We start from the raw sequence: 17625 nt of genomic DNA on the forward strand, positions 1-17625 counted from the left end.
CATGCACATGAAATTCTCCAATTTAAAAAAAAAATCCCTGTTTACACTTCATTTCTAAAAGTAGAATTGGATACCTTCGATCCATCAACCTCTGTGTTATGTGCCCAGCTCTTCTCTTCTGTTTGCACTTCATTGCTAAAAGCAAACTGGATAGCAGAGGATGGTTTCGATCCCTAAATCACTTGGTTACCTGCCCTGCACTCTTCCACTTCATCCCTCCACTTTCAGGTACCCCAATACAATACTTGAACTCACAATAAATGGATTAGGCGGTCAGTGTCTTAAGTCACTGTGGAAATGTGTGATCAGCATGACCTATACGAACTGATAGAAGCAGTTGTAAAAAAATTGCAATTCGGAGGATACAGAGACATGCCCATGAAATTCTCCTTTTTTATCCCTGTTAAATCTTCATTTCTAATAATTGAATCGGAAAGCTTCAATCCATCAAACTCTGTGTAATGTGCTTATCTCTCTTCTTCCATAGGAATTTGCATTCTTCCACCCCAGATGGGACTCGAACCCACAATCCCTGACTTAGAAGGCCAGTGCCTTATCCATTAGGCCACTGGGACACTTGCTTTAAAAGAACTGGATAGCAGAGAGTGGTTTCGACTGATCGTACACGTGGTTAAAGAAGACATCACGCTTCAGCTTCGCTTCTGTAATCAGCATGACCTGTACAAACTGACAGAAGCAGTCAAGAAATAATCACAGAGGGCACTGTGACATGCCCGTGAAATTATGGTTTAATATTTCTGTTTGCACTTCATTGCTAACAGCAAACTGAATAGCAGAGGATGGTTTTGATCCATAAATCACTGGGTTAACTGCCAGGCACACTTCCAATACATCACTCCACTTTCAGGTACCCCAAAACAATACTTGAATTCACAATACATGGATTAGGAGATCAGTGTCTTAAGCCACTGTGGCACTCTGTGATCAGCATGACCTATATGGATTGATAGAAGCAGTAATAAAAAAAGATTCACGGAGGGCACAGAGACATGCACATGAAATTCTCCAATTTAAAAAAAAAATCCCTGTTTACACTTCATTTCTAAAAGTAGAATTGGATACCTTCGATCCATCAACCTCTGTGTTATGTGCCCAGCTCTTCTCTTCTGTTTGCACTTCATTGCTAAAAGCAAACTGGATAGCAGAGGATGGTTTCGATCCCTAAATCACTTGGTTACCTGCCCTGCACTCTTCCACTTCATCCCTCCACTTTCAGGTACCCCAATACAATACTTGAACTCACAATAAATGGATTAGGCGGTCAGTGTCTTAAGTCACTGTGGAAATGTGTGATCAGCATGAGCTATACGAACTAATAGAAGCAGTTGTAAAAAAATTGCAATTCGGAGGATACAGAGACATGCCCATGAAATTCTCCTTTTTTATCCCTGTTAAATCTTCATTTCTAATAATTGAATCGGAAAGCTTCAATCCATCAAACTCTGTGTAATGTGCTTATCTCTCTTCCTCCATAGGAATTTGCATTCTTCCACCCCAGATGGGACTCGAACCCACAATCCCTGACTTAGAAGGCCAGTGCCTTATCCATTAGGCAACTGGGGTACTAAATGGATTAAGCAGTCAGTGTCTTAAGTCACTGTGGAAATGTGTGATCAGCATGAGCTATATGAACTGATAGAAGCAGTTGTAAAAAAAAAAAAAATTCGGAGGGCACAGAGACATGCCCATGAAATTCTCATTCTTTATCCCTGTTAAATCTTCATTTCTATAGTTTGAATGGGAAAGCTTCAATCCATCAAACTCTGTGTTATGTGCTGATCTCTCTTCCTCCATAAGAATTTGCATTCATCCACCCCAGATGGGACTCGAACCCACAATCCCTGGCTTAGAAGGCCAGTGCCTTATCCATTAGGCCACTGGGGCACTTGCTTTAAAAGAACTGGATAGCAGAGAGTGGTTTCGACTGATCGTACACGTGGTTAAAGAAGACATCACGCTTCAGCTTCGCTTCTGTAATCAGCATGACCTGTACAAACTGACAGAAGCAGTCAAGAAATAATCACAGAGGGCACTGTGACATGCCCGTGAAATTATGGTTTAATATTTCTGTTTGCACTTCATTGCTAACAGCAAACTGAATAGCAGAGGATGGTTTTGATCCATAAATCACTGGGTTAACTGCCAGGCACACTTCCAATACATCACTCCACTTTCAGGTACCCCAAAACAATACTTGAATTCACAATACATGGATTAGGAGATCAGTGTCTTAAGCCACTGTGGCACTCTGTGATCAGCATGACCTATATGGATTGATAGAAGCAGTAATAAAAAAGATTCACGGAGGGCACAGAGACATGCACATGAAATTCTCCAATTTAAAAAAAAATCCCTGTTTACACTTCATTTCTAAAAGTAGAATTGGATACCTTCGATCCATCAACCTCTGTGTTATGTGCCCAGCTCTTCTCTTCTGTTTGCACTTCATTGCTAAAAGCAAACTGGATAGCAGAGGATGGTTTCGATCCCTAAATCACTTGGTTACCTGCCCTGCACTCTTCCACTTCATCCCTCCACTTTCAGGTACCCCAATACAATACTTGAACTCACAATAAATGGATTAGGCAGTCAGTGTCTTAAGTCACTGTGGAAATGTGTGATCAGCATGAGCTATACGAACTGATAGAAGCAGTTGTAAAAAAATTGCAATTCGGAGGATACAGAGACATGCCCATGAAATTCTCCTTTTTTATCCCTGTTAAATCTTCATTTCTAATAATTGAATCGGAAAGCTTCAATCCATCAAACTCTGTGTAATGTGCTTATCTCTCTTCTTCCATAGGAATTTGCATTCTTCCACCCCAGATGGGACTCGAACCCACAATCCCTGACTTAGAAGGCCAGTGCCTTATCCATTAGGCCACTGGGGTACTAAATGGATTAGGCAGTCAGTGTCTTATGTCACTGTGGAAATGTGTGATCAGCATGAGCTATACGAACTGATAGAAGCAGTTGTAAAAAAAAAAAAAGCATTTCGGAGGGAACAGAGACACGCCCATGAAATTATCCTTTTTTATCCCTGTTAAATATTCATTTCTAAAGTTTGAATGGGAAAGCTTCAATCCATCAAACTCTGTGTTATGTGCTGATCTCTCTTCCTCCATAAGAATTTGCATTCATCCACCCCAGATGGGACTCGAACCCACAATCCCTGGCTTAGAAGGCCAGTGCCTTATCCATTAGGCCACTGGGGCACTTGCTTTAAAAGAACTGGATAGCAGAGAGTGGTTTCGACTGATCGTACACGTGGTTAAAGAAGACATCACGCTTCAGCTTCGCTTCTGTAATCAGCATGACCTGTACAAACTGACAGAAGCAGTCAAGAAATAATCACGGAGGGCACAGAGACATGCCCATGAAATTCTCCTTTTTTATCCCTGTTAAATCTTCATTTCTAAAATTTGAATGGGAAAGCTTCAATCCATCAAACTCTGTGTAATGTGCTTATCTCTCTTCTTCCATAGGAATTTGCATTCTTCCACCCCAGATGGGACTCGAACCCACAATCCCTGACTTAGAAGGCCAGTGCCTTATCCATTAGGCCACTGGGGTACTAAATGGATTAGGCAGTCAGTGTCTTAAGTCACTGTGGAAATGTGTGATCAGCATGAGCTATATGAACTGATAGAAGCAGTTGTAAAAAAATTGCAATTCGGAGGGTACAGAGACATGCCCATGAAATTCTCCTTTTTATCCCTGTTAAATCTTCATTTCTAAAGTTTGAATGGGAAAGCTTCAATCCATCAAACTCTGTGTTATGTGCTGATCTCTCTTCCTCCATGGGAATTTGCATTCATCCACCCCAGATGGGACTCGAACCCACAATCCCTGGCTTAGAAGGCCAGTGCCTTATCCATTAGGCCACTGGGGTACTTGCTTTTCAGAACTGGATAGTAGAGAGTGGTTTCGACCGATTGTACAAGTGGTTAAAGAAGACATCACGCTTCAGCTTCGCTTCTGTAATCAGCATGACCTGTACAAACTGACAGAAGCAGTCAAGAAATAATCACAGAGGGCACTGTGACATGCCCGTGAAATTATGGTTTAATATTTCTGTTTGCACTTCACTGCTAACAGCAAACTGAATAGCAGAGGATGGTTTTGATCCATAAATCACTGGGTTAACTGCCAGGCACACTTCCAATACATCACTCCACTTTCAGGTACCCCAAAACAATACTTGAATTCACAATACATGGATTAGGAGATCAGTGTCTTAAGCCACTGTGGCACTCTGTGATCAGCATGACCTATATGGATTGATAGAAGCAGTAATAAAAAAAGATTCACGGAGGGCACAGAGACATGCACATGAAATTCTCCAATTTAAAAAAAAAATCCCTGTTTACACTTCATTTCTAAAAGTAGAATTGGATACCTTCGATCCATCAACCTCTGTGTTATGTGCCCAGCTCTTCTCTTCTGTTTGCACTTCATTGCTAAAAGCAAACTGGATAGCAGAGGATGGTTTCGATCCCTAAATCACTTGGTTACCTGCCCTGCACTCTTCCACTTCATCCCTCCACTTTCAGGTACCCCAATACAATACTTGAACTCACAATAAATGGATTAGGCAGTCAGTGTCTTAAGTCACTGTGGAAATGTGTGATCAGCATGAGCTATACGAACTGATAGAAGCAGTTGTAAAAAAATTGCAATTCGGAGGATACAGAGACATGCCCATGAAATTCTCCTTTTTTATCCCTGTTAAATCTTCATTTCTAATAATTGAATCGGAAAGCTTCAATCCATCAAACTCTGTGTAATGTGCTTATCTCTCTTCTTCCATAGGAATTTGCATTCTTCCACCCCAGATGGGACTCGAACCCACAATCCCTGACTTAGAAGGCCAGTGCCTTATCCATTAGGCCACTGGGGTACTAAATGGATTAGGCAGTCAGTGTCTTATGTCACTGTGGAAATGTGTGATCAGCATGAGCTATACGAACTGATAGAAGCAGTTGTAAAAAAATTGCAATTCGGAGGGCACCGAGACATGCCCATGAAATTCTCCTTTTTTATCCCTGTTAAATCTTCATTTCTAATAATTGAATCAGAAAGCTTCAATCCATCAAACTCTGTGTAATGTGCTTATCTCTCTTCCTCCATAGGAATTTGCATTCTTCCACCCCAGATGGGACTCGAACCCACAATCCCTGACTTAGAAGGCCAGTGCCTTATCCATTAGGCAACTGGGGTACTAAATGGATTAAGCAGTCAGTGTCTTAAGTCACTGTGGAAATGTGTGATCAGCATGAGCTATATGAACTGATAGAAGCAGTTGTAAAAAAATTGCAATTCGGAGGGCACAGAGACATGCCCATGAAATTCTCATTCTTTATCCCTGTTAAATCTTCATTTCTAAAGTTTGAATGGGAAAGCTTCAATCCATCAAACTCTGTGTTATGTGCTGATCTCTCTTCCTCCATAAGAATTTGCATTCATCCACCCCAGATGGGACTCGAACCCACAATCCCTGGCTTAGAAGGCCAGTGCCTTATCCATTAGGCCACTGGGGCACTTGCTTTAAAAGAACTGGATAGCAGAGAGTGGTTTCGACTGATCGTACACGTGGTTAAAGAAGACATCACGCTTCAGCTTCGCTTCTGTAATCAGCATGACCTGTACAAACTGACAGAAGCAGTCAAGAAATAATCACAGAGGGCACTGTGACATGCCCATGAAATTCTCATTTTTTATCCCTGTTAAATCTTCATTTCTAAAATTTGAATGGGAAAGCTTCAATCCATCAAACTCTGTGTAATGTGCTTATCTCTCTTCTTCCATAGGAATTTGCAATCTTCCACCCCAGATGGGACTCGAACCCACAATCCCTGACTTAGAAGGCCAGTGCCTTATCCATTAGGCCACTGGGGTACTAAATGGATTAGGCAGTCAGTGTCTTATGTCACTGTGGAAATGTGTGATCAGCATGAGCTATACGAACTGATAGAAGCAGTTGTAAAAAAAAAAAAAAGCATTTCGGAGGGTACAGAGACACGCCCATGAAATTATCCTTTTTTATCCCTGTTAAATATTCATTTCTAAAGTTTGAATGGGAAAGCTTCAATCCATCAAACTCTGTGTTATGTGCTGATCTCTCTTCCTCCATAAGAATTTGCATTCATCCACCCCAGATGGGACTCGAACCCACAATCCCTGGATTAGAAGGCCAGTGCCATATCCATTAGGCCACTGGGACACTTGCTTTAAAAGAACTGGATAGCAGAGAGTGGTTTCGACTGATCGTACACGTGGTTAAAGAAGACATCACGCTTCAGCTTCGCTTCTGTAATCAGCATGACCTGTACAAACTGACAGAAGCAGTCAAGAAATAATCACAGAGGGCACTGTGACATGCCCGTGAAATTATGGTTTAATATTTCTGTTTGCACTTCATTGCTAACAGCAAACTGAATAGCAGAGGATGGTTTTGATCCATAAATCACTGGGTTAACTGCCAGGCACACTTCCAATACATCACTCCACTTTCAGGTACCCCAAAACAATACTTGAATTCACAATACATGGATTAGGAGATCAGTGTCTTAAGCCACTGTGGCACTCTGTGATCAGCATGACCTATATGGATTGATAGAAGCAGTAATAAAAAAAGATTCACGGAGGGCACAGAGACATGCACATGAAATTCTCCAATTTAAAAAAAAAATCCCTGTTTACACTTCATTTCTAAAAGTAGAATTGGATACCTTCGATCCATCAACCTCTGTGTTATGTGCCCAGCTCTTCTCTTCTGTTTGCACTTCATTGCTAAAAGCAAACTGGATAGCAGAGGATGGTTTCAATCCCTAAATCACTTGGTTACCTGCCCTGCACTCTTCCACTTCATCCCTCCACTTTCAGGTACCCCAATACAATACTTGAACTCACAATAAATGGATTAGGCAGTCAGTGTCTTAAGTCACTGTGGAAATGTGTGATCAGCATGAGCTATACGAACTGATAGAAGCAGTTGTAAAAAAATTGCAATTCGGAGGATACAGAGACATGCCCATGAAATTCTCCTTTTTTATCCCTGTTAAATCTTCATTTCTAATAATTGAATCGGAAAGCTTCAATCCATCAAACTCTGTGTAATGTGCTTATCTCTCTTCTTCCATAGGAATTTGCATTCTTCCACCCCAGATGGGACTCGAACCCACAATCCCTGACTTAGAAGGCCAGTGCCTTATCCATTAGGCCACTGGGGTACTAAATGGATTAGGCAGTCAGTGTCTTATGTCACTGTGGAAATGTGTGATCAGCATGAGCTATACGAACTGATAGAAGCAGTTGTAAAAAAATTGCAATTCGGAGGGCACCGAGACATGCCCATGAAATTCTCCTTTTTTATCCCTGTTAAATCTTCATTTCTAATAATTGAATCAGAAAGCTTCAATCCATCAAACTCTGTGTAATGTGCTTATCTCTCTTCCTCCATAGGAATTTGCATTCTTCCACCCCAGATGGGACTCGAACCCACAATCCCTGACTTAGAAGGCCAGTGCCTTATCCATTAGGCAACTGGGGTACTAAATGGATTAAGCAGTCAGTGTCTTAAGTCACTGTGGAAATGTGTGATCAGCATGAGCTATATGAACTGATAGAAGCAGTTGTAAAAAAATTGCAATTCGGAGGGCACAGAGACATGCCCATGAAATTCTCATTCTTTATCCCTGTTAAATCTTCATTTCTAAAGTTTGAATGGGAAAGCTTCAATCCATCAAACTCTGTGTTATGTGCTGATCTCTCTTCCTCCATAAGAATTTGCATTCATCCACCCCAGATGGGACTCGAACCCACAATCCCTGGCTTAGAAGGCCAGTGCCTTATCCATTAGGCCACTGGGGCACTTGCTTTAAAAGAACTGGATAGCAGAGAGTGGTTTCGACTGATCGTACACGTGGTTAAAGAAGACATCACGCTTCAGCTTCGCTTCTGTAATCAGCATGACCTGTACAAACTGACAGAAGCAGTCAAGAAATAATCACAGAGGGCACTGTGACATGCCCATGAAATTCTCATTTTTTATCCCTGTTAAATCTTCATTTCTAAAATTTGAATGGGAAAGCTTCAATCCATCAAACTCTGTGTAATGTGCTTATCTCTCTTCTTCCATAGGAATTTGCAATCTTCCACCCCAGATGGGACTCGAACCCACAATCCCTGACTTAGAAGGCCAGTGCCTTATCCATTAGGCCACTGGGGTACTAAATGGATTAGGCAGTCAGTGTCTTATGTCACTGTGGAAATGTGTGATCAGCATGAGCTATACGAACTGATAGAAGCAGTTGTAAAAAAAAAAAAAAGCATTTCGGAGGGTACAGAGACACGCCCATGAAATTATCCTTTTTTATCCCTGTTAAATATTAATTTCTAAAGTTTGAATGGGAAAGCTTCAATCCATCAAACTCTGTGTTATGTGCTGATCTCTCTTCCTCCATAAGAATTTGCATTCATCCACCCCAGATGGGACTCGAACCCACAATCCCTGGCTTAGAAGGCCAGTGCCTTATCCATTAGGCCACTGGGACACTTGCTTTAAAAGAACTGGATAGCAGAGAGTGGTTTCGACTGATCGTACACGTGGTTAAAGAAGACATCACGCTTCAGCTTCGCTTCTGTAATCAGCATGACCTGTACAAACTGACAGAAGCAGTCAAGAAATAATCACAGAGGGCACTGTGACATGCCCGTGAAATTATGGTTTAATATTTCTGTTTGCACTTCATTGCTAACAGCAAACTGAATAGCAGAGGATGGTTTTGATCCATAAATCACTGGGTTAACTGCCAGGCACACTTCCAATACATCACTCCACTTTCAGGTACCCCAAAACAATACTTGAATTCACAATACATGGATTAGGAGATCAGTGTCTTAAGCCACTGTGGCACTCTGTGATCAGCATGACCTATATGGATTGATAGAAGCAGTAATAAAAAAGATTCACGGAGGGCACAGAGACATGCCCATGAAATTCTCCAATTTAAAAAAAAAATCCCTGTTTACACTTCATTTCTAAAAGTAGAATTGGATACCTTCGATCCATCAACCTCTGTGTTATGTGCCCAGCTCTTCTCTTCTGTTTGCACTTCATTGCTAAAAGCAAACTGGATAGCAGAGGATGGTTTCAATCCCTAAATCACTTGGTTACCTGCCCTGCACTCTTCCACTTCATCCCTCCACTTTCAGGTACCCCAATACAATACTTGAACTCACAATAAATGGATTAGGCAGTCAGTGTCTTAAGTCACTGTGGAAATGTGTGATCAGCATGAGCTATACGAACTGATAGAAGCAGTTGTAAAAAAATTGCAATTCGGAGGATACAGAGACATGCCCATGAAATTCTCCTTTTTTATCCCTGTTAAATCTTCATTTCTAATAATTGAATCGGAAAGCTTCAATCCATCAAACTCTGTGTAATGTGCTTATCTCTCTTCCTCCATAGGAATTTGCATTCTTCCACCCCAGATGGGACTCGAACCCACAATCCCTGACTTAGAAGGCCAGTGCCTTATCCATTAGGCAACTGGGGTACTAAATGGATTAAGCAGTCAGTGTCTTAAGTCACTGTGGAAATGTGTGATCAGCATGAGCTATATGAACTGATAGAAGCAGTTGTAAAAAAATTGCAATTCGGAGGGCACAGAGACATGCCCATGAAATTCTCATTCTTTATCCCTGTTAAATCTTCATTTCTATAGTTTGAATGGGAAAGCTTCAATCCATCAAACTCTGTGTTATGTGCTGATCTCTCTTCCTCCATAAGAATTTGCATTCATCCACCCCAGATGGGACTCGAACCCACAATCCCTGGCTTAGAAGGCCAGTGCCTTATCCATTAGGCCACTGGGGCACTTGCTTTAAAAGAACTGGATAGCAGAGAGTGGTTTCGACTGATCGTACACGTGGTTAAAGAAGACATCACGCTTCAGCTTCGCTTCTGTAATCAGCATGACCTGTACAAACTGACAGAAGCAGTCAAGAAATAATCACGGAGGGCACAGAGACATGCCCATGAAATTCTCCTTTTTTATCCCTGTTAAATCTTCATTTCTAAAATTTGAATGGGAAAGCTTCAATCCATCAAACTCTGTGTAATGTGCTTATCTCTCTTCTTCCATAGGAATTTGCATTCTTCCACCCCAGATGGGACTCGAACCCACAATCCCTGACTTAGAAGGCCAGTGCCTTATCCATTAGGCCACTGGGGTACTAAATGGATTAGGCAGTCAGTGTCTTATGTCACTGTGGAAATGTGTGATCAGCATGAGCTATACGAACTGATAGAAGCAGTTGTAAAAAAAAAAAAAGCATTTCGGAGGGTACAGAGACACGCCCATGAAATTATCCTTTTTTATCCCTGTTAAATATTCATTTCTAAAGTTTGAATGGGAAAGCTTCAATCCATCAAATTCTTCCTCCATAAGAATTTGCATTCATCCACCCCAGATGGGACTCGAACCCACAATCCCTGGCTTAGAAGGCCAGTGCCTTATCCATTAGGCAACTGGGGTACTAAATGGATTAAGCAGTCAGTGTCTTAAGTCACTGTGGAAATGTGTGATCAGCATGAGCTATATGAACTGATAGAAGCAGTTGTAAAAAAATTGCAATTCGGAGGGCACAGAGACATGCCCATGAAATTCTCATTCTTTATCCCTGTTAAATCTTCATTTCTATAGTTTGAATGGGAAAGCTTCAATCCATCAAACTCTGTGTTATGTGCTGATCTCTCTTCCTCCATAAGAATTTGCATTCATCCACCCCAGATGGGACTCGAACCCACAATCCCTGGCTTAGAAGGCCAGTGCCTTATCCATTAGGCCACTGGGGCACTTGCTTTAAAAGACCTGGATAGCAGAGAGTGGTTTCGACTGATCGTACACGTGGTTAAAGAAGACATCACGCTTCAGCTTCGCTTCTGTAATCAGCATGACCTGTACAAACTGACAGAAGCAGTCAAGAAATAATCACGGAGGGCACAGAGACATGCCCATGAAATTCTCCTTTTTTATCCCTGTTAAATCTTCATTTCTAAAATTTGAATGGGAAAGCTTCAATCCATCAAACTCTGTGTAATGTGCTTATCTCTCTTCTTCCATAGGAATTTGCATTCTTCCACCCCAGATGGGACTCGAACCCACAATCCCTGACTTAGAAGGCCAGTGCCTTATCCATTAGGCCACTGGGGTACTAAATGGATTAGGCAGTCAGTGTCTTATGTCACTGTGGAAATGTGTGATCAGCATGAGCTATACGAACTGATAGAAGCAGTTGTAAAAAAAAAAAAAGCATTTCGGAGGGTACAGAGACACGCCCATGAAATTATCCTTTTTTATCCCTGTTAAATATTCATTTCTAAAGTTTGAATGGGAAAGCTTCAATCCATCAAATTCTTCCTCCATAAGAATTTGCATTCATCCACCCCAGATGGGACTCGAACCCACAATCCCTGGCTTAGAAGGCCAGTGCCTTATCCATTAGGCCACTGGGGCACTTGCTTTAAAAGAACTGGATAGCAGAGAGTGGTTTCGACTGATCGTACACGTGGTTAAAGAAGACATCACGCTTCAGCTTCGCTTCTGTAATCAGCATGACCTGTACAAACTGACAGAAGCAGTCAAGAAATAATCACAGAGGGCACTGTGACATGCCCGTGAAATTATGGTTTAATATTTCTGTTTGCACTTCATTGCTAACAGCAAACTGAATAGCAGAGGATGGTTTTGATCCATAAATCACTGGGTTAACTGCCAGGCACACTTCCAATACATCACTCCACTTTCAGGTACCCCAAAACAATACTTGAATTCACAATACATGGATTAGGAGATCAGTGTCTTAAGCCACTGTGGCACTCTGTGATCAGCATGACCTATATGGATTGATAGAAGCAGTAATAAAAAAAGATTCACGGAGGGCACAGAGACATGCACATGAAATTCTCCAATTTAAAAAAAAAATCCCTGTTTACACTTCATTTCTAAAAGTAGAATTGGATAGCTTCGATCCATCAACCTCTGTGTTATGTGCCCAGCTCTTCTCTTCTGTTTGCACTTCATTGCTAAAAGCAAACTGGATAGCAGAGGATGGTTTCGATCCCTAAATCACTTGGTTACCTGTCCTGCACACTTCCACTTCATCCCTCCACTTTCAGGTACCCCAATACAATACTTGAACTCACAATAAATGGATTAGGCAGTCAGTGTCTTAAGTCACTGTGGAAATGTGTGATCAGCATGACCTATACGAACTGACAGAAGCAGTTGTAAAAAGAAAATGCATTTCGGAGGATACAGAGACATGCCCATGAAATTCTCCAATTTAAAAAAAAATCCCTATTTACACTTCATTTCTAAAAGTAGAATTGGATAGCTTCGATCCATCAACCTCTGTGTTATGTGCCCAGCTCTTCTCTTCTGTTTGCACTTCATTGCTAAAAGCAAACTGGATAGCAGAGGATGGTTTCGATCCCTAAATCACTTGGTTAACTGCCCTGCACTCTTCCACTTCATCCCTCCACTTCAGGAACACCAATACAATACTTGAACTCACAATAAATGGATTAGGCGGTCAGTGTCTTAAGTCACTGTGGAAATGTGTGATCAGCATGACCTATACGAACTGATAGAAGCAGTTGTAAAAAGAAAATGCATTTCGGAGGATACAGAGACATGCCCATGAAATTCTCCTTTTTTATCCCTGTTAAATCTTCATTTCTAAAGTTTGAATGGGAAAGCTTCAATCCATCAAACTCTGTGTTATGTGCTGATCTCTCTTCCTCCATGGGAATTTGCATTCATCCACCCCAGATGGGACTCAAACCCACAATCCCTGGCTTAGAAGGCCAGTGCCTTATCCATTAGGACACTGGGGTACTTGCTTTTCAGAACTGGATAGTAGAGAGTGGTTTCGACCGATTGTACAAGTGGTTAAAGTAGACATCACGCTTCCGCTTCGCTTCTGTAATCAGCATGACCTGTACAAACTGACAGAAGCTGTCAAAAAATAATCACGGAGGGCACTGAGACATGCCCATGAAATTATCCTTTTTTATCCCTGTTAAATCTTAATTTCTAAAATTTGAATCGGAAAGCTTCAATCCAACAAACTCTGTGTTATTTAACCTCCACACATTAACAAGTCCAATAGCTCAAATGAAAGATAAACAACTTGTTTATCTACCCAGCAAGTCAGATTTCTAAAATGTTTTACGGCGAAAACATAGCACATATTTATGTCAAACCACCACCGCAGACATAGCTCATTTGCACACACACGCATCGTTTAATCGATCTTGGAAAAAAGACATCACCCGAGCAGAGCGCGCATAATAGTAACTTGTTTTTTCGCGTGACCGAAAGGTTTCGGCCCGCCAAAACTCTCGTGAGCGCGCGATTCTCACAATGAGAATCTCCATTGAAAGCAGAGATCGCGCTGAAGACAAAGACTGTTCCCAGACCTGTAAGTGCTTGGGAAGGGTGGGGGCGATGACGTCAAAGTTGGGCCAACTTTTATGATGACAAGAGAGAGTTTGGGAGAATGACTGCCCTGAGAGTTCTGCTTTACATACAGACATAATTTAAACGGTTTTAGAAGCTTAGGGTGTTTTCTATTCAATAATAATAATTATATGCATATATTAGCAATTTTTGACAAAAACATTTTCTGTTTACTATGGGCACGCAATTCCTCCAACGGGTGCAGTAGACAGCCCTATCTTTAACAGGTTAAAGGGAACATATGCTTCTGCCAAACCTCTGACCATCTAGGTGATGGCGTTTGACTACATTTGTCACCCTTCGATAGCTCAGTTGTTAGAGCGGAGGACTGTAGGTGCAATTGCTGTAATGCTTGGTTTGCTGATTCAAATCCGGCTCGAAGGATTGTACTTCTTCTTGTGGCTTACGCCAACTTTTTCACAGCAGTGCACATTGACATGTGCTTGACAAAAAAATATCTTTCCCTGAGAGAAGAAATCTTCACTTGTTGACATTTGATAGTAATGTTTGTAGAGCAGCAGAGAGTTCTCGAGATTGCAACAGTCCTTAGGTTGCTTACTCAGAAGAGTATAACTTTTTCTGCAGTTGTGCCAAGTGTTTGAGTTATGCCTAGTGTTTCCCCAAAAGCAAGTCATTCCCTGAGTGGGAATCAAACCCAGGCCGCGATGGTAAAAGAACCGAATCCTAACCACTAGACCAACAGGGAGAGAGAAAAATACTTTTTCGCAAGCTAGGGGGCTAAACAGCGATTTTATTCCTCGGCTCACTTTTTGTCTATTCCCAAATGCAACTACTTGCAATCTAAGTGGATGTACCTCAGAGGAATAGAGCATTAGTTGAACATACGAAGACCTGGGGGCAATCCTCAGCAGCTCCAAGAAACCACCAAACTCAGCAGATTAATTTCTTAAAGGGAACATATGCTTCTGCCGAACCTCTGACCATCTAGGTGATGGTGTTTGATTTCATTTGGTCACCCTTCGATAGGTCTGTTGGTAGAGCGGAGGACTGTAGGTGAAATTTCTGTAATCCTTAGGTCGCTGGTTCAAATCCGTCTCGAAGGATTGTACTTTTCTTGTGGCTTACGCCAACTTTTTCACAGCAGTGCACCTTGACATGTGCTTGACAAAAAAATATATTTCCCTGAGAGAAGAAATCTTCACTTGTTGACATTTGATAGGAATGTTGGTAGAGCAGCAGAGAGTACTCGAGATTGCAACAGTCCTTATTTCGCTGACTCAGAAGAGTATAACTTTTTCTGCAGTTGTGCCAAGTTTTTGACTTATGCCTAGTGTTTCCCCAAAAGCAAGTCATTCCCTGAGCGGGAAAAGAATCCAGGCCGCGGAGGTAAAAGAACCCGAATCCTAACCACTAGACCAACAGGGAGTGAAAAAAAGACTTTCCGCAAGCTAGGGGGCTAAACAACGATTTTATTCCTCGGCTCACTTTTTGTCTATTCCCAAATGCAACGACTTGCAATCTAAGTGGATGTACCTCAGAGGAATAGAGCATTAGTTGAACGTACGGAGACCTGGGGAAAATCCTCAGCAGCTCCAAGAAACCACCAAACTCAGCAGATTAATTTCTTAAAGGGAACATATGCTTCTGCCGAACCTCTGACCATCTAGATGATGGCGTTTGACTACATTTGTCACCCTTTGATAGCTCAGTTGGTAGGACGGAGGACTGTAGGTGAAATTGCTGTAATCCTTAGGTTGCTGGTTCAAATCCGTCTCAAAGAATTGTAATTTTTCTTGTGGCTTACGCCAACTTTTTCACAGCAGTGCACTTGACATGTGCTTGACAAAAAATATATTTCCCTGAGAGAAGAAATCTTCACTTGTTGACCTTTGATAGGAAGGTTGGTAGAGCAGCAGAGAGTTCTCAAGATTGCAACAGTCCTTAGGTCGCTGACTCAGAAGAAGAGTATAACTTTTTCTGCAGTTGTGCCAAGTTTTGGACATATGCCTAGTGTTTCCCCAAAAGCAAGTCATTCCCTGAGCGGGAATAGAACCCAGGCCGCGGTGGTAAAAGAACCGAATCCTAACCACTAGACCAACAGGGAGAGAGAAAAAGCCATTTCACAGGGAGGGGGCTAAACAGCAATTTTATCCCTCTGCTCACTTTTTGTCTATTCCCAAATGCAACTACTTGCAATCTAAGTGGATGTACCTGAGAGGAATAGAGCATTAGTTGAACGTACGAAGAACTGGGGGCAATCCTCAGCAGCTCCAAGAAACCACCAAACTCAGCAGATTAATTTCTTAAAGGGAACATATGCTTCTGCCGAACCTCTGACCATCTAGATGATGGCGTTTGACTACATTTTTCACCCTTCGATAGCTCAGTTGGTAGGACGGAGGACTGTAGGTGAAATTGCTGTAATCCTTAGGTCGCTGGTTCAAATCCGTCTCAAAGAATTGTAATTTTTCTTTTGGCTTACGCCAACTTTTTCACAGCAGTGCACTTGACATGTGCTTGACAAAAAATATCTTTCCCTGAGAGAAGAAATCTTCACTTGTTGACCTTTGATAGGAATGTTAGTAGAGCAGCAGAGATTTCTCAAGATTGCAACAGTCCTTAGGTCGCTGACTCAGAAGAAGAGTATAACTTTTTCTGCAGTTGTGCCAAGTTTTGGACATATGCCTAGTGTTTCCCCAAAAGCAAATCATTCCCTGAGCAGGAATAGAACCCAGGCCGCGGTGGTAAAAGAACCGAATCCAAACCACTAGACCAACAGGGAGAGAGAAAAATACTTTTCGCAAGATAGGGGGCTAAACAGCGATTTTATTCCTCGGCTCACTTTTTGTCTATTCCCAAATGCAACTACTTGCTATCTAAGTGGATGTACCTCAGAGGAATCGAGCATTAGTTGAACGTACGAAGACCTGGGGGCAATCCTCAGCAGCTCCAAGAAACCACCAAACTCAGCAGATTAATTTCTTAAAGGGAACATATGCTTCTGCCGAACCTCTGACCATCTAGATGATGGCGTTTGACTACATTTCTCACCCTTCGATAGTTCAGTTGGTAGAGCGGAGGATTGTAGGTGAAATTGCTGTAATCCTTAGGTCGCTGGTTCAAATCTGTCTCGAAGGATTGTACTTTTACTTGTGGCTTACGCCAACTTTTTCACAGCAGTGCACTTGACATGTGCTTGACAAAAAAATCTCTTTCCCTGAGAGAAGAAATCTTCACTTGTTGACCTTTGATAGGAATGTTGGTAGAGCAGCAGAGAGTTCTCGAGATTGCAACAGTCCTTAGGTCTCTGATTCAGAAGAGTATAACTTTTTCTGCAGTTGTTCCAAGTTTTTGACATATGCCTAGTGTTTCGCCAAAAGCAAGTCATTCCCTGAGCGGGAATCAAACCCAGGCCGCGGTGGTAAAAGAACCGAATCCTAACCACTAGACCAACAGGGAGAGAGAAAAAGCCATTTCACAGGGAGGGGGCTAAACAGCAATTTTATTCCTCGGCTCACTTTTTGTCTATTCCCAAATGCAACTACTTGCAATCTAAGTGGATGTACCTCAGAGGAATAGAGCATTAGTTGAACGTACGAAGACCTGGGGGCAATCCTCAGTAGCTCCAAGAAACCACCAAACTCAGCAGATTAATTTCTTAAAGGGAACATATGCTTCTGCCGGACCTCTGACCATCTAGGTGATGGCGTTTGACTATATTTGTAACCCTTCGATAGATCAGTTGGTAGAGCGGAGGACTGTAGTGGAAATTGTTGTAATCCTTAAGTTGCTGGTTCAAATCCGGATCGAAGGATTGCACTTTTTCTTGTGGCTTACGCCAACTTTTTCACAGCAGTGCACTTGACATGTGCTTGACAAAAAATAACTTTCCCTGAGAGAAGAAATCTTCACTTGTTGACCTTTGATAGGAATGTTGGTAGAGCAGCAGAGAGTTCTCGAGATTGCAACAGTCCTTAGGTCGCTGACTCAGAAGAGTATAACTTTTTCTGCAGTTGTGCCAAGTTTTTGACTTATGCCTAGTGTTTCCCCAAAAGCAAATCATTCCCTGAGCGGGAATAGAACCCAGGCCGCGGTGGTAAAAGAACCGAAT

General features: G+C 41.9%; 17 non-coding genes across 17 annotated transcripts; all 17 read right to left on the bottom strand.

Annotated features, from left to right (window-relative positions):
* Positions 1-1832: 1832 nt before the first annotated feature.
* On the bottom strand, positions 1833-1905 carry trnar-ucu (transfer RNA arginine (anticodon UCU)). The gene has a single exon. It is a non-coding gene; the product is annotated as a tRNA-Arg (tRNA).
* A 934-nt stretch (positions 1906-2839) lies between these two features.
* On the bottom strand, positions 2840-2912 carry trnar-ucu (transfer RNA arginine (anticodon UCU)). Its single transcript has one exon. It is a non-coding gene; the product is annotated as a tRNA-Arg (tRNA).
* A 251-nt stretch (positions 2913-3163) lies between these two features.
* trnar-ucu (transfer RNA arginine (anticodon UCU)) lies at positions 3164-3236 on the bottom strand. Its single transcript has one exon. It is a non-coding gene; the product is annotated as a tRNA-Arg (tRNA).
* A 285-nt stretch (positions 3237-3521) lies between these two features.
* trnar-ucu (transfer RNA arginine (anticodon UCU)) lies at positions 3522-3594 on the bottom strand. The gene has a single exon. It is a non-coding gene; the product is annotated as a tRNA-Arg (tRNA).
* Positions 3595-3840: 246 nt separating this feature from the next.
* trnar-ucu (transfer RNA arginine (anticodon UCU)) lies at positions 3841-3913 on the bottom strand. The gene has a single exon. It is a non-coding gene; the product is annotated as a tRNA-Arg (tRNA).
* A 935-nt stretch (positions 3914-4848) lies between these two features.
* trnar-ucu (transfer RNA arginine (anticodon UCU)) lies at positions 4849-4921 on the bottom strand. The gene has a single exon. It is a non-coding gene; the product is annotated as a tRNA-Arg (tRNA).
* A 567-nt stretch (positions 4922-5488) lies between these two features.
* trnar-ucu (transfer RNA arginine (anticodon UCU)) lies at positions 5489-5561 on the bottom strand. The gene has a single exon. It is a non-coding gene; the product is annotated as a tRNA-Arg (tRNA).
* A 285-nt stretch (positions 5562-5846) lies between these two features.
* On the bottom strand, positions 5847-5919 carry trnar-ucu (transfer RNA arginine (anticodon UCU)). The gene has a single exon. It is a non-coding gene; the product is annotated as a tRNA-Arg (tRNA).
* Positions 5920-7180: 1261 nt separating this feature from the next.
* trnar-ucu (transfer RNA arginine (anticodon UCU)) lies at positions 7181-7253 on the bottom strand. Its single transcript has one exon. It is a non-coding gene; the product is annotated as a tRNA-Arg (tRNA).
* A 567-nt stretch (positions 7254-7820) lies between these two features.
* Positions 7821-7893, bottom strand: trnar-ucu (transfer RNA arginine (anticodon UCU)). The gene has a single exon. It is a non-coding gene; the product is annotated as a tRNA-Arg (tRNA).
* A 285-nt stretch (positions 7894-8178) lies between these two features.
* Positions 8179-8251, bottom strand: trnar-ucu (transfer RNA arginine (anticodon UCU)). The gene has a single exon. It is a non-coding gene; the product is annotated as a tRNA-Arg (tRNA).
* A 252-nt stretch (positions 8252-8503) lies between these two features.
* On the bottom strand, positions 8504-8576 carry trnar-ucu (transfer RNA arginine (anticodon UCU)). The gene has a single exon. It is a non-coding gene; the product is annotated as a tRNA-Arg (tRNA).
* A 1255-nt stretch (positions 8577-9831) lies between these two features.
* On the bottom strand, positions 9832-9904 carry trnar-ucu (transfer RNA arginine (anticodon UCU)). The gene has a single exon. It is a non-coding gene; the product is annotated as a tRNA-Arg (tRNA).
* A 285-nt stretch (positions 9905-10189) lies between these two features.
* Positions 10190-10262, bottom strand: trnar-ucu (transfer RNA arginine (anticodon UCU)). The gene has a single exon. It is a non-coding gene; the product is annotated as a tRNA-Arg (tRNA).
* A 550-nt stretch (positions 10263-10812) lies between these two features.
* Positions 10813-10885, bottom strand: trnar-ucu (transfer RNA arginine (anticodon UCU)). The gene has a single exon. It is a non-coding gene; the product is annotated as a tRNA-Arg (tRNA).
* Positions 10886-11170: 285 nt separating this feature from the next.
* Positions 11171-11243, bottom strand: trnar-ucu (transfer RNA arginine (anticodon UCU)). The gene has a single exon. It is a non-coding gene; the product is annotated as a tRNA-Arg (tRNA).
* A 230-nt stretch (positions 11244-11473) lies between these two features.
* Positions 11474-11546, bottom strand: trnar-ucu (transfer RNA arginine (anticodon UCU)). Its single transcript has one exon. It is a non-coding gene; the product is annotated as a tRNA-Arg (tRNA).
* Between the last annotated feature and the right edge of the window lie 6079 nt (positions 11547-17625).

Source organism: Oncorhynchus nerka, unplaced genomic scaffold (genome assembly GCF_034236695.1).
Source record: "Oncorhynchus nerka isolate Pitt River unplaced genomic scaffold, Oner_Uvic_2.0 unplaced_scaffold_34___fragment_2___debris, whole genome shotgun sequence".
NCBI lineage: Eukaryota > Metazoa > Chordata > Actinopteri > Salmoniformes > Salmonidae > Oncorhynchus > Oncorhynchus nerka.